Consider the following 16,396-nt stretch of genomic DNA (forward strand, 5'->3'; position numbering starts at 1 on the left):
TTTCTCCCTTTTGCCCTCCATTTGAGCCTCTTCAAAGTCCACAGCACTGTTAGTCACAGCTGACCTCCAGTTAGAATACTCAAGGGCCAGAGCTTCCCAGTTCTTGGTCTATGCCACAGTTTTTAAAGGTGGCTTTAAGCCCATCTCTAAATCTCTTTACCTGCCAACCAACATTCTGCTTTTCATTCTTGAGTTGGGAGTATAGTAACTGCTTTGGGAGACGGTGATCGAGCATTCGGACAATGTGGTCAGTCCGGTGAAGTTGATGGCGGAGGATCATTGTTTCAGTGCTGGTGGCCTTTGCTTCTTCCAGCACACTGACATTTGTCCAAGACATTTTCAGGATTTTTTGGAGACAAGGCTGATGGAATCGTTCCAGAAGTTGAGTGTGACATCTGTTGACGGTCCACATTTCGCTGGAGTATAACAAGGTTGGGAGGACAACCTGAGTACACTTGGAGCAACCAATTGTGCCTTCTACCTGAGTCAAGGGACAAATTCAAATATTATGCTCCATAGGGCAGAAAATCGTACAAGCACATCTCCTATCTATCAAGGTTCTTCAGGTAGGAAGGAACTTGAAGGACCTTGATGCACAAGCTCTCTTATAATCTCTTCTTCCAACTGAAAAACATGGTCCACTGAGTGAGAGAAGAACAATTAGCTCCACAGATGGAGCTACCAGAAAAGACGAGGATTCTTGGACAATTAATATAGGCTCTATTAATATCTAGACTAATATTAGTCCAATGATGTAATTGTCCTACTGGCATAGAAGTCAAGAGTCACCATTGCCTGACAATGTTGATATTTAAAGTATATGTGAGTATGTTCTCCAGTGTGCCTAAAGCAGGCATGGGCAAACTTCAGCCCTCCAGGTGTTTTGGACTTCAACTCCCACAATTCCCAACAGTCAGCAGGCTGTTAAGAATTGTGGGAGTTGGAAGTCCAAAACACCTGGAGGGCGGAAGTTTGCCATGCCTGACCTAAAGGGACCAGGATAGAATCTTAGAAACAATAGTGCAGAAGAGTGTGGCACACTCACAGCTTACCCTGTCATCTTCTGTCCAAAGTACTGGTTCCCCTTTTTCCAGCAGTTGGGAGGGCCAGAGTTTTGAGAAAACTCAGCCTACTAGAGCAAAGCCATTGAGTTAGGAAGTAGAGTGTTAAAGCATACTCAGAGGATTTGTAGCTCAGTACATGAGAAATGGCCAGTCTGAGGAAGATTTACTTGACAAAGATTCACTGAGTTCTTGTTTGACACCACTTTAATTGTCCCACTAACAAAAATGTAAAGAGTCATCAATGCATGGTGATACTTGGCTTGACAAGAATAAAGGTAAAGGGATCTAGGAGTCTTAGGAGATCACAAGTTGAACATGAGACAAAAGTATGGCAGCTACAAAAAGCCAATTTGATTCTAAGCAGCATCCATAGAAATCTATGCATTTTTCATGTTAATTTATTTTCATGATTCCAGCTTACTACCGCAGAACATATTTCTTGTACTGGCAAGATCCCTCAATATTCTTCATTCTACGCCTGAGAGAAGCTTCACTGCTTAGCACAAATCAAGGAGATATTAGAAAGCACTTTGACACTGGAAAATTATTCCTCCTCCCCACACACTACTAATATGGATACTCTGAAAACTGACTGATGATTTTTCTAAACAAGTCATAAATCATATATTAGGGTGAACTTCTAATGCAGGGGTAGAAATCATACAGTACTCCAGATAGAGTGGAACTCCCAGCATTTGTCACCATTAACTATGCTGGCTAGGGCTAGGAAGACTTGCCATTCAATAATATATTGAAGGCTGCAGGATTATCACCCACACTCTAAAGCCTTTCTACCACATCCTGATCTTTCTGCAAAATTTGCAAATTCCCTGTCACAAATTTCAAAAAACCACAACCTAGCAAATAATTTTTCTGTAAGGTGTAACTCATCTTTTTCAATTAATATGATTCTATCGTTTTGTTTGTTTTGAGGGGAAAGTGCATACACGTAGCCTGGAATAATTCCTAACAGTAAGATATACATGGTGATTCCATCTATAATGAGATCTATTTCACCCAAAGTTATCAGGATTTTTTAAGATGTTTTAGCACATTTTCTTGAACCCTGAATCCAGAGAACCCACCTTCATTCTAAATGAGCCTCCAACAATGACACTAGAATAGAGGGACTTACCCCACCTCCAAAGACCGCAGAAGTCATGAAACCAAGTCTATGTGATGGGTACCATGTGACTGCATCAGAAAGTCATGAAGGAGGGGGAAATCCCATAAACTTCACAGTGCTTACATCTACATATATACAAGGCTTCCCGATCAGGAACAGCAGTCAAAAACTATTGATGTTTTTCTATAATCAAGACCTTCAGAAATTGTATTGTTAGGCTTATTATTATTATTATTATTATTATTATTATTATTATTATTATTATTATTTTATTGTATGACACAGCAAACAAGATAGATATGCTGGATTTCGTTTCACAAAATCACGAGTCGAACACTTCCCAAGTGTCTAGGACTGTGTGATGTATTTTCAGATGATGCATGCAGATCTCAGCAGGGTGGCCTTTTGCAGTTGACAATTTTGTCAATGTCTATTGTTTCCAAATGCCAGCTGAGATCTTTTGGCACGGCACCCAATGTGCCCATCACCACAGGGACCACCTGCACTGGTTTCTGCCAGAGTCTTTGAAGTTCTATCTTGATGTCCTGATAGCGGCTGAGTTTTTCCTGTTGTTTTTCGTCAATGCGACTGTATTATTATTATTATTATTATTATTATTATTATTATTATTATTATTATTATTATTATTAAAACACATTAATCAGTCACTTTCAAATGCTTAAGGCATGTGAGCCAATATTATAAGTCCCATAGAGAAAAGAGTACTATGGAACTTACTCATCACATTAAATGAGAACCTGTTATTTATATGGAGGAGGGATTAGGAAATGAAGAATGCCATCAGGGCAGATATGAGTAGATCATCCTACACATTACAAAAGGAAAAAAATGCAGTTTATTGTTTTGGTGGTAGCAAGACATTTAATACAGTAAAGTTTCCAGATTAGTTGCATTTTCAAAATTTAATTTAGTAGTCTTCCAAATTCAATAAAACAATAATAAAAATATTGCTCATTATTGCTGAAGATACTAAAAGCAACTCCTTTACATCTTAAGAACTGTTAATTCTCTGGTTATGCTCCAAACCCAAGTTCAGGACCAGATTAAATATTTGTATTAGGTCCAACTGTGCTGTATAATTAGAGTTTACAACAAATCTTTACAAAGCTGCTTGCAATATTCTGTATTAAGGTAAAAATAAAGGTCTCCCTTTGACATTATGTCTAGTTGTGACCAACTCTGGGGGTTGGTGCTCATCTCAATTTCTAAGCTGAAGAGCCATCGTTGTCTGTAGACGCCTCCAAGGTTGTGTGGCCGGAATGACTGCATGAAGCGCCATTACCTTCCTGCTGAAGGAGTACTGAGTGAGTATTGATCTACTCCCATTTGCATGCTTTCGAACTGCTAGGTTGGCAGAAACTGGGTTTGACATCAGGAGCTCACCCCGATTTGAACCGCCAACCTTTTGGTCAGCAAGTTCAGCAGCTCAGCGGTTTAGCCCAATGCGCCACAGAGGGCTCCTTGGTCTGTATTAGGAAAGCTATTATAATGGTGTAAATAGTATACAACTAGCAAACAAAAGAACAATTATATGATTTACAAAAAAAATCAACAATATACAGTGGGCCTCTAATTTCTGCAGGGTTTTTTTTTCCTGCACTCCCCATGGATACAAAAAAAAAATGGGTGCCCTAGTCCCATTACAATGGCATAGGACAATGGCATAACTTCTACAAAAATGGCAAAATCAAGGTTTAGTTTTTGGACTTTATATATATTTTTTCAAGCCATTGACAATTGAATCTATGGAGAAAGAATCAGTGGGTGTAGGGGGGTCAACTGTACTTAATCACAATTGAAGGCCAGTAAATTACTGACTTAAAGCTCAAAAACAACCACACTCCCAAGTTCTACAAAAATACGAATAAGCCTGAAATGTCATGAATTATGTAAATTTGTATTGTGTATAAAGATTTATTGATTGAATTTTTATCCCACTTTTTCTCAAATGGGATAGAAAGGCTATAAAAAGGCACTTCTATCTTTATATTGAACTGAGTAACTCAGCTACTAATAATGGGAGCATTAAGTTCTCCAAAATAGGAGCCTGCAATCCAGCTACAATTGTCATCACCACTTCCAGGAAGTCTAGCAGCAAGAGAAGCACTTGAATTAAATTACCTAAATTAAAGTTGTAATTCCATCTTCAGTCTGCGATGATACCAAACACCCTGGTTGAAATTTCAGACTTATTATGAACTGGGATACAGTGCAGTGAGACAATAATGAATTAAGTCTTTCACTGAATTCTTGCAAATAACTGAAAGAAAGATTTCTGGAACTTCCACTCCTGAAATATGTTTACTGTAACCTTAATAGAGAAAATCTGTAACATATGAAAATACAAGCTATGTATTCCATTATACTGTTTTTACCATCATAAAAATGCACAAAGTACATGAGAATCTGATGAAATGCTATACAATTTTGCTAAGGAATGAAAACATGAGGGAAATGCATCAAAATTCATTCAAAACCGAAGAGACTTAATAATCCATTATGGCTCATCAGTGAAAGTAGCCTAAATGCTTCATTTGACCCAGCTGTTATATTATCATACTTCAATAACAGATCTCTGCAAAGTAATTATGGATCAACAGTATATAGTCAATCTTAAAAAGAAAAGGCTGAGATTGTTGGCATATTTATGTATTTCAGGCATTTCTATCCTGCCTTTCTCCAATGGACCCAAAGTAGCTTACAACATCATAAAAACGACATCCTAACATCAACCATATATATAAGACATAAAAGTAACGTCAACCATATATAAATAAGACATAAAAGTAGAAATGCCTTAAAATAGTAGAACTATCAAAACGGTAAAATTGGATTCAATAAATACCTCTAAAATTCCCAAATAACCAGTGAACATACTACTACTCTGCTGAGACAGCTCCACTGGCTGCCTGGACCAAAAGCCGTATGGGGCTTTTTAGGTTAATACCATAACCCTTGAATTGGGCCCGGAAGTAAATCAGCAGCCAGTGGAGCTGTCTCAACAAAGGAATAGTATGTTCCCTGGAGTCTACTCCAGTCAGGACTCTGGCTGCCATTCTCTGGATGAATTGTAATTTCCAGACACTTTTCAAGGGCAGTCCTATGTAGAGAGTGTTGCAGTAGTCCACACAGGATGTAACCAGAGCATGTACCACCGTGGCCAAGTCAGATTTCTCCAGGAACAGGTGCAGCTGGCACACAGGTTTTAATTGAACAAAGGCAGCCTTAATCACCACCATCACCTGCGTTTCCAGGTTTAAGGCAGAGTCCAGGACCATCTTCCAACTACAAAACTGAGATTTCAAGGGGAGTGTAACCCCGTCCAACTCAGGTTGTATCCCTATTCCCAGCAGTACCTCCATCTTATCTGGATTAAGCTTCAATTTGTTTGCCCTCATGCAGTCCGTTACTGCCCTCAGATAATGGTTCATGTGCGGAACTGTTTTCTTGTCGTCAGATGGAAATGAGTAGTAGAGTTGGGCATCATCTAAGTAAAGATGGTATCACACCCCAAAACTCCTGATGATCTCTCCCAGCAGTTTCGTATATATGTTAAATAACATCTACATGAATAGGTACTAAGAAGGACTGTATGAGATTTAGTTCCCACTAATCAAAGTCATACATAAAGTTTGCATATTTACTTAACACAAATCTATATATATAAAAGAGCGATGGCATCACGGCGATTCACAAAACAACAAAAGTACAGGCCCCCCAACCTCAAAATTTGACAACACAACCCATCATCCACGCCTCAAGGTTGATACAACAAAAAGAAAAGAAAAATAAAGTCCTAATTAGAGGGAGAGCAATAATTTTTTTTTATCCAATTGCTGCCAGTTTAGAGGGCTAATCTCTGCCCACTTGGTTGCCTAGCAACCAAGGGACAGCCAGGTTTCAGTTAGGGGACAGGCAGATTTAGGCCTCACTTAGACTTCTTCCACAGATTATCTAATTTGCATTGGATTATATGGCAGTGTAGACTCAAGGCCCTTCCACACAGCTATATAACCCATTTATAATCTTATATTATCTGCTTTCACTGGATTATCTTGACTCCACACTACCATATAATCCACTTCAGTGTGCATTTTATACAGCTGTGAAGAAGGAGCCTCATATAATCCAGTTCTGAGCAGAGAATATAAGATTATCAATATACAGTAGAGTCTCACTTATCCAACGTAAACAGGCCGGCATGATAAGTGAATATGTTGGATAATAAGAAGGGATTCAGGAAAAGTCAATTAAACATCAAATTAGGTAATCGTTATACAAATTAAGCACCAAAACATCATATTATACAACAAATTTGACAGAAACAGTAGTTCCATGCGCAGTAATGCTATGTAGTATTTACAGTAGAGTCTCACTTATCCAACACTCGCTTATCCAACGTTCTGGATTATCCAATGCATTTTTGTAGTCAATGCTTTCAATATATCGTGATATTTTGGTGCTAAATTCATAAATACAGTAATTACTATATAGCATTACTGTGTACTGAACTACTTTTTCTGACAAATTTGTTGTCTAACATGATGTTTTGGTGCTTAATTTGTAAAATCATAACTTAATTTGATGTTTAATAGGTGTTATGATTGAGCCTCATGGCTCTGTTACTGACAGACGTGGGCGTAAGACTCCTTGAGAGTCAGATACTCTCGAGGAGCGAGAAAGAAAAAGACTGCGAGACATTTTTGCAGCACCATCTGACGAAGAGTCTTTTGAGGGGTTTACGGAGAGAATGGAGGAGGGGCTGGTTAGCTCGGAGGAGGATGAGATGGATTGGACTCGGGTAAGGGAGGAATTGGGTGCCACTGGTCATGATGGGATAGAAGATGAATGGGGACTTTCAGGATTAGACCCATGGCTTAGCTGGAGGGATGGGACGGGATCCACAGCTGGAGATGCTGTGGGGCGTAGTCAGAGGTGTTCCAGCTCTGATGAGGAAAGTGATGAGGAAACGCCCGGGTTAAGGAGGACAGCTGACAGTGATGAGGATTTGTAACTGGCATAAAATGGGGCTTGGGAGCAATTGCAAATTGCGTTGGGCAAGGTAATCTGGACAAACGCTTGGGATCTGTGTGGGACGCTTTCCTGAAGACTGGTGTGTTTTCCTGTGCTGAGACCTTGACCTTCCGTCGTCTTCTTGACGGACGCCATCTCCTGCTTTGAAAACTCGGATTGAACTGACCACGGCTTGCCTTCCCCCTTCTGGACTTGGAAACTACAAACGTCTACTTCTGGCTTTGAACCACGGAAAGGAACTGGGTCTACTCTTCTGCTACAATCCTTGACTGATCTGTTCGTGTTGGAAATCCTGTCTGCTGTGTGTGTGGGAGCGACGCAAGTTCCTCTAAGCACAGTGTTGGCAGCAGAGAGGAATCTGCTGCCAATTAGTTGCATTCTTTTGTATCTTGTGTTCCTCGGCTTTTGTTTTGTTTACCCTCAGGCTGAAGCAAGCAGTTTGTTTTTACCCGGATTAAACTTCGGTTTAATCCGGTTTATCTTTTGTACATTTTTTCCTTGTCCCTTTTTTGCTCCTAAAGGCTAAAATTGCCTGGCCCTTGTGTTTTACGGGCATTTTTGAGTTCTGTAATTAAATAAACTCTGTTATCTTGAACCTTGTGGCGTTCTGTCCTTGACAATAGGGTTATCCTTAATTCCTCATTATCCAACATATTCGCTTATCCAACGTTCTGCCGGCCCTTTTATGTTGGATAAGTGAGACTCTACTGTACTGTATTTACAAATTTACCACTAAAATATCACAATGAATTTAAAACACTGACTATAAAAACATTGATCATGAAACGGCAGACTGCGTTGGATAATCCAGAACATTGTATAAGCAAATGTTGGATAAGTGAGATTTTTCTTTAATATGAAATAATTACTGGGATAGAATAATGCAGAACAATATAATCTCTAAAACCAGGACAGTAAATAAACAGGGGAATTCCACACAGGAAACAATCAGGGCCAGCTAACACCTCCCAACAAAGTATTCCCATCATCAAAGTCTGGCAAATCCTGTTTTCTCAGGGCCACAGACAGTAGAAGCACATAAAATATCGCAAACAACACCACTCTGAAAACAAGGGAATTCCAGACAGGAAACAATCAGGGCCAGCTAACACCTCCCAACAAAAAATTCACCCAGGGAGGAAACAGCCAGGCTTTAAAGCTGCAAGGCCATTACATCCTAATCATTTTTCCTAATTGCAGCATTCATACTTGCCTCCAACAAACAAAAAAAAAACCAATCAGAAATATTGTATATTCACAACCTTTAGGAAATAATATCCTCTGATGGCGCAGCGTGTTAAAGCGCTGAGCTGCTGAACTTCTGGACCGAAAGGCCACAGGTTCGAATTGGGGGAGTGGAGAGAGCCCCCACTGTTAGCCCCAGCTTCTGCCAACCCAGAAGTTCGAAAACATGCAAATGTGAGTGCATCAATAGGTACTTCGCCACAGCAACGTGTGGCCGGGCACAGCTAGTGAATTATAAAGTAACTAGCTGTGCCCGGCCATGCGTTGCTGTGGCGAAGTATGGTGGTATGGGAAATAAAGTATTGAGGAATTGTGGTAGTTAAGTTAAAGGGTAAAGGTTTTCCCCTGACATTAAGTCCAGTCGTGTCTGACTCTGAGGATTGGTGCTCATCTCCATTTCTAAGTCAAAGAGCCGGCGTTGTCCGTAGACACCTCCAAGGTCATGTGGGATGACTGCATGGAGTGCCGTTACCTTCCCGCCAGAGCAGTACCTATTCATCTACTCTTGTTTGCATGTTTTTGAACTTTAGGGTTGGTATAAGCTGGGGCTAATAATAGGGGCTCTGTCCGCTCCCCCAATTCAAACCTGCAATGTTTCGGTCCAGAAGTTTAGTATCTCACGCTTTAAAACGCTGCGCCCTCAGGGGATATTATTTCGTAAAGGTTGTGAATATACAATATTTCTGATTGGTTGGTTTTTTTGTCTGTTGGAGGCAAGTATGAATGCTGCAATTAGAGAAAATTATTAGCATGTAATGGCCTTGCAGCTTTAAAGCCTGGTTGCTTCCTCCCTGAGTGAATTTTTTGTTGGGAGGTGTTAGCTGGCCCTGATTGTTTCTTGTCTGGAATTCCCTTGTTTTTGAGTGGTGTTCTTTGCGATATTTTATGTGCTTCTACTGTCTGTGGCCCTCAGAAAACAGAGGATTTGCCAGACTTTGGTGATGGGAATAGTTTGTTGGGAGGTATTAGCTGGCCCTGATTGTTTCCTGTGTGGAATTCCCCTGTTTTCAGAGTGTTGTTCTTTATTTAGTGTTGTGATTTTAGAGATTGTATTGTTCTGTTTTATTATACCACAGTAATGATTTCATATTACAGTATATTCTCACTTATTCAACATTTGCTTATTCAATGTTCTGGATTATCCAACGCAGTCTGCCTTTTAGTAGTCAATGTTTTTGTAGTCAGTGTTTTAAATTCATTGTGATATTTTGGTGGTAAATTTGTAAATACAGTAATTACTACATAGCATTACTGCGCATGGAACTACTTTTTCTGTCAAGTTTGTTGTATAACATGATGTGTTGGTGCTTAATATGTATAATGATTACGTAATTTGATGTTTAATCGGCTTTTCCTGAATCCCTTCTTATTATCCAATATATTCACTTATCCAATGTTCTGCCAGCCTGTTTATGTTGGATAAGTGAGACTGTACTGTATATTTATAATCTTATATTATCTGCTTAGAATTTGATTATATGAGGCCCCTTCTACACAGCTGGATAAAATGCACACTGAAGTGGATTATATGGCAGTGTGGAGTCAAGATAATCCAGTTCAAAGCAGATAATATAAGATTATAAATGGATTATATAGCTGTGTGGAAGGGCCTTGAGGCTACACTGCCATATAATCCAGTTAAAATCTGATAATCTGTATTTTATAGGCAGTGTGGATGAGCCCTAAGTGAGGCCTAACCTTGCCTGTCCCCTGGGCTGCGTGGGTTGCTAGGAGACCAAGTGGACGGAGCTTAGCCTTCTAACTGGCAGCAATTGGATAAAAACAATTATTCCTCTACCTCTAATTAGGACTGTATTTTTCTTTTCTTTTTGTTGTATCAACCTAGAGGCATGGATGAGGGGTAGTGCTGTCAATTTTCTAGGTTGTGGGGTGTTTAGTTTTGTTGATTTGTTGGTCGCCGGGATTCCATCACTCTTTTATATAGATAGATAATAATTATGGAGCAATCAGTATGCACACTGAGCTAGATGTATACATAAACATGTAGTTCTGATAGCAACCTTGAATATTATTAACATACATGCTTACACATGCTTCTTTTGAAGCATGCACACAATGTATTAATTAGAAATGCAAAAAGGATTCAGTCCACAAATAGCTTTACAAATGGATGCAAATCAGCACATATATTTACCTTGTATACTTAATGTATAAAGCTAGAAATTTTAGTCCAAAAATCAATCCAAAAAATTGGAGTCTATGTATCCATAGGTCAGTGTGATAACCTGTACCTTATACAAAAAGGAGCCATACCTTTCTCTGAGTAAAATGACAAAAGGCAAGAGCTTAGTCTATCCAGAGAGAACCTAAAATAAATCTGTTTATTCTCTACGCTGTGGTTCTGCTTCTGGCCTTTTTGAATGCCTGGGCAGTAAAATGGTAGTAATGGCTGTTGACGACCCCCCCCCCCCCCCGATGCTTTTCTCTCTCTGTGGAATTATTATTATTATTATTATTATTATTATTATTATTATTACTATTAATTCATTTCTATCCCGCTTTTCTCTCAAAGCGGCATACAAAGTTTAAAAACACCAATACATATATATCGAGATTAGCAGCCCAGTACAGGGAGAGATTCACTCCCATGTTGCGGCAGCTCCACTGGCTGCTGGTCTTCTTCTGGGCTAAATACAAAGTGCTGGTCATTAATTTAAAGCCCTAAATGGCTCGGGTCCAAGCTCCTTGACCTAACACACCACTCTTTACAAACCAACCCGGTCACTGTGGTCAGCGGAGGAGGCCCTGCTCACGGTCCCATCCCCATCTCAAGTACGGCTAGTGAGAACGAGAGAGGCCTTCTCCGTAGTCACCCTCCACTTCTGGAACTTCCTCTCTAAAGAAATAAAGCTGGCCCCCTACCTCCTCTCCTTAAAAAAGCAACTGAAAACCTATTTATGATCACTAGCATGTGGAGAGAAGGAGGATTAGATAATGAGAAATCACTACCGGGACCCTGGTTGAGTACTATTTGGACACTCCTAGTCCATGCCAGTCCAATGACCATCGTTTGACTACATAACCAACCCACACTGTTTTGTGAACTTTAATTGGCTGTTGTAAATTAATGTGGATATTTGTTTAGATTTTATGTGACTATATAATTTTGTTTGACCATGTGTAGTTTAATTTATTGATGTTTAGGTTTAATTTACTGATGTTAGGCTTTAATTTGATTTTAGGTTTTAATGTTATTTTAGTATGTGGGGGTTTCTCTGGGACTTTATGTCAGTGATTGTTCGTTTTACGGAGGCATTGAATGTTTGCCATTGTATGTTGGAATCTGCCGAGTCCCCTTGGGGAGATCGGGTGGAATACAAATAATTTTTTTTATTAGCATTATTACTATTGACACACAAAATACATAATCAACTAAAACATCATATACTAATTTAAACACATCATGTGAAACAATTAATACTTACAACATGTACCATTAATACTTACAACAGGAATGGCCCTCAACATATCTACAGGTCATATCAGGTCATATCAAATCCCTAATTTTGCCCCCAAAACCTGCCCTCAACTTATACATGAGTTCAATCTATATGTGAGTAAACAAACTACTTCAATTATTTATTATTATGAAAAGGGATAGTGAAAATTAAATGCCAAAAATCTATGTTTCCTATCCGTGATGTATATTACACATGCTTTTATTTAGGTCATAATCTCCATACCGTAAAAAGGTTTGTTTTTTTTTTCCTTATCAAAAGCTTGGTTTTGGGACATTGTTGTTGAAGCCATAATGCTTAACGGAACAAATATTTAAGACCACAACCACCTTGATTTCTGAATAGTGGAAAGAAAGGAAATAAATACTTTAAACTTAAATACAAAACAAAATCCAGGATTAGATCAAGGTGCCAACAACTGGACCTATTGCTGTCAAAGGATAGGTATACAGTCTAAAGTTGGGATCCAACACTCAATTTAAATTAAACAGGGGGTTAATTACTCCCAAACAAAGGTAGTCAATGGACAGGGAATTGGATAATACCTCCTACCCAAACATCATCACCCAGTTTTTAAAAAATGCGGGAGGGGGGGGGTCTCCCACACTAACTGGCTTCCCATTTACTTCCTAGTTACGAAAATGACTTTCCTGGGAATTCCCAGGAATTCCTCACAATATGTTGAAATTGCTACTTCAGCCTTTAGATACTGGGAACATTTTTTCTCCAAAAAGGTGACCCCCCCCCTTAAAACAAAGTGGTCTACATGGCCCTGGGGATTTTAAATGTGGCTTTGTACCCTTTCCTCATTGTTGTTCCAAATTCAGACCAAACTCTAGAACACTATTTGTTGCTGAGTTACAACAGAGATTACGTGCATAAGAGGAATCAGTTTCAATGGCATCAAAACCCAAAGGCAGCTTTCTAACTGAGGAGTTACATATACTTCACAAAACTGCAGCTAGGAAAAGTTATTAGCAACAGTAAAGTCAGATATTGGACATATTCCCAAAAGTGAAGTACAGAAAAACAGACAGATGGTACAGCAGGCCAGTAAAAAAATTCTTGCACACATAAGCACCATTCTGGAGTAAACACAGAGTACTCTGAAAACTCTGCATACAGATTGTGAGAAAGTTATTACCAGTAGCTAAAAGTGGGTCAAATATGTATCTAGATGCAAATGAAAGGTAAATTGCAGCCTATAACCAAAGCTACTAAGAAAAACCCCTTTATGGCTTCCCTGTACTTCATTGACATCTCATTACAAATTAACTGTGATGTCTGCTTTTGAGTAGAAGCAGTGGTCACCTAAAAGTGTTTGTCTAAAGCAGTAGGCAACTTTCAAAAATACTTCTAGTAATTAAAAATATCCACACTGCAGAAACTACCACTCTAGTTGCTATCTATGGATTTCCATACTTTGCATTTTCCCTTCTTTTTCACATTTCACATTTTTCCTGTTCTTTGCCATGTTGCTTTATCTATACTATCACCTGAGCTGTTTATTTCATGAGAATCCTTGTATTCCAAATATCCATTTTAGAAAATATTGGGTCAAAGGGCCATATGCATATGCCTTGGTCTAATATTCAATATTTTCCTCTGTTCAATAAATACAATTGAACTAAATCAATCTGATTGTAGGAAATAGAATACTTGACTTACACTACTTCAAAGGATTGATAAAAGCTAAGAAACGAAGAAGTGTCTTTAAAATAGCAGATAAATATGGGAAATACAGGTACGCCGCAGTTCACAAAGCAGATGTGTTCCTGAAATAACATAGAAGAAATAATAGATTCTTACAGCACACATACAAAAAGACGAGCAGTTCATATTTCAGAAAAAATTGATATCTAAAACTAGCAATACACACATGTAAAATGAAATAAGCAGGTAAGGCTGGCAAAAATAAACAATAGTTATCTATGAAAACCAACAGACAGGCTCAGAGAAAACAATGCTAAAATCATTGAACAACTTTGCAGTTGTAAAATTAGTCAGTTCACAGAAGTCTATTGAATTATTTCTCAAGAAGTACCTCTTCACAGCTGAATCATCCCAAATAAAAATTGATATAAAGCATATCTCAGAAAGTGGTGAATATATTCTCTTGGCTTCCATTTATTTAGGACACTCGCTAAGTGATCCCTTCGGCAAGTACAGTAGAGTCTCACTTATCCAAGCTAACGGGCTGGCAGAAGCTTGGATAAGTGAATATCTTGGATAATAAGGAGCGATTAAGGAAAAGCCTATTAAACATCAAATTAGGTTATGATTTTACAAATTAAGCACCAAAACATGATGTTATACAACAAATTTGACAGAAAAAGCAGTTCAATACGCAGTAATGTTATGTTGTAATTACTGTATTTACCAATTTAGCACCAAAATATCACGATGTATTGAAAACATTGACTACAAAAATGGCTTGGATAATCCAGAAACTTGGATAAGAGAGTCTTGGATAAGTGAGACTCTGCTGTACTTTTCTTTTTTTTTAACAAAGAACAACTACTATATTTACTTGAGTCTAATGCTCATCTGTTTTGGCTAAATTACATTGCTAAAATTGAGGTGAACATTAGATTCAATGGCGTATTAGAATTGTGCATGTAAACCCACAAGCGTGAAAAAGCCCAGAGGGACCCAGAGACCCAATGGCCACATAGGGAGATGGGTGACGAAGAAATTTTTCCTGTCAGTGGCCTCAGGCTCCGTGGCACCTATAGAAAGAAAAGGAACATCAGATTGCTGACTCAGTTGTTTCTGCTGCTTAGAAGCAGATCCTGCCTCCTGGGCGGCCCTTGCGGTACCCCTGCACCCGAGGATCAATCTAGTGCCGTTCCCAAGTGGTCTCATTCACGATGCCTTCAAAAGCCAGTTGGGAATTTTGGCAATGTAAGTTAGTGAATTTTCCAATCTCAGCCTGATAGAGTGGCATGGCTTGCCAAATGGAATCATTCATGCTGCCTGCCTACTTGAGATGTTATGCCTGCAATGTCAGGTACATTACATTTAGAGCAAATCCATTTTTAATGCGTACTTTCAAAATTGAAGTGCGCATTACATTCGATGGTACATTACACTTGAGTAAATACAGTATATGATACGGGGTTGAAACTTAGGAATATTGTTTACAACTCTTAGAGTGACAGTACCCCAAAATGCCTATGTTGTCAATCTAGTTCTTCATGAATTCTGCCATGGAACATGTCTCTGAGGGATTAAAATATCCCGTCTGTCTGTGTGAAAATTAAAATAAATAAATATATTTGTTATCACTGTGCATGTGAAGATATGATTGAAAGTAAATAGAACATATCTGGTAAAATTATAGTAAAACGTTGTAGAATTTCCAAGGATTTAGGAGCTGAGCCTCCATACAATAACAGAAGTAGAACAAATTATGAAAGATATGAGAAATATATCCAAATGTGCATTCTTTGTAAGATACCCTTGGCAAATAATTTCTTTGAAGCATAGAATACACAAAGCCCTACCCTATGGACAGGAGAGCTACAGCAGGCATGCATATTTATTTGCATTCTTTCAAGTACAGACATGAACTTAAGAAGCATTAAAGAGTTTTGGAAACATACACTATTTTTTATATAAGAGAACAGGCTACAGTTGCTCGGACTTGCTACAGAAGATGAGGATTTCTTTTTAAATTAAATCCATCTGGACTTTCACCATACAAAAAACAATTACTGTTCACTGCCCCTTTTCTGTATTAATCACAAGCATCTCTGGACATGTTCTTCTCACACAGCAGTCTTTTCTTCCCAACGTACTGGCAAGTGCCTTTCATATACAAAGCCTATGGCTCACTTCCTCATGTTTGAACACTGGTAGAAAAACTTGGCTCCAAAGAAAAATCATTACCTTAGAGGTGACAAAAGATCTAAGGAGAAGGAAGAGAAATGGATACTTGCCTCCCCCAACACAGCTTGGGCTCAGACATTTTCCCTGTGTTTTTGTTTTTTTTTCAAATCTTCCACAGCACTGAACATTTTTTTTTACATTTACTCCCTTATTAATGCTGCTTCGTGAAGAATGCTTACATAAGACACATGACATTTAGTAGAGGAAATGGCACTGCTTTCTGAAAAATGTCTGGCAAGGACCCTGAGCACTGACTGCATTAGCTTCTATGTCCAACCCATCCATCTTATTGAAGGCATCAAAAGACGAAAGAAAGCTATCTTCAGAGATGAATGAATACAGCAGCTCTAGTAGCGATCCTGATCAAAGCAAAGGTCTTGCAGGAAGAAACAAAAATAAGAACTAAGCATAATGCGTAGGATCTGAAATAGAATGTCATAGTATTACATATGTGGAGAACATACAATCTGTGGCCTTAATATGGTCCTCACCATTGTTTTTGCAGCTTCTGCTGCCTATGAAGCTCTTACCACCAA

The 16,396-nt window shown here is 38.7% G+C and overlaps 1 protein-coding gene across 15 annotated transcripts in view; it reads right to left on the minus strand.

The window, feature by feature from the left end:
• Positions 1-16,396, minus strand: part of atxn1 (ataxin 1) — a 346,870-nt gene that overhangs the window by 223,318 nt on the left and 107,156 nt on the right. For 2 of the 15 annotated variants that reach the window (XM_062980697.1, XM_062980694.1), the window contains exon 4: positions 13,638-13,744. The exons of the other annotated variants lie outside the window; for them this stretch is intronic. The gene's annotated coding sequence lies outside the window, so the exon portion shown is untranslated. The remainder of the gene's footprint in view (positions 1-13,637; positions 13,745-16,396) is intronic. 15 annotated transcript variants of the gene reach the window in all.

This window comes from Anolis carolinensis, chromosome 4 (assembly GCF_035594765.1).
Source record: "Anolis carolinensis isolate JA03-04 chromosome 4, rAnoCar3.1.pri, whole genome shotgun sequence".
Classification (NCBI taxonomy): domain Eukaryota; kingdom Metazoa; phylum Chordata; class Lepidosauria; order Squamata; family Dactyloidae; genus Anolis; species Anolis carolinensis.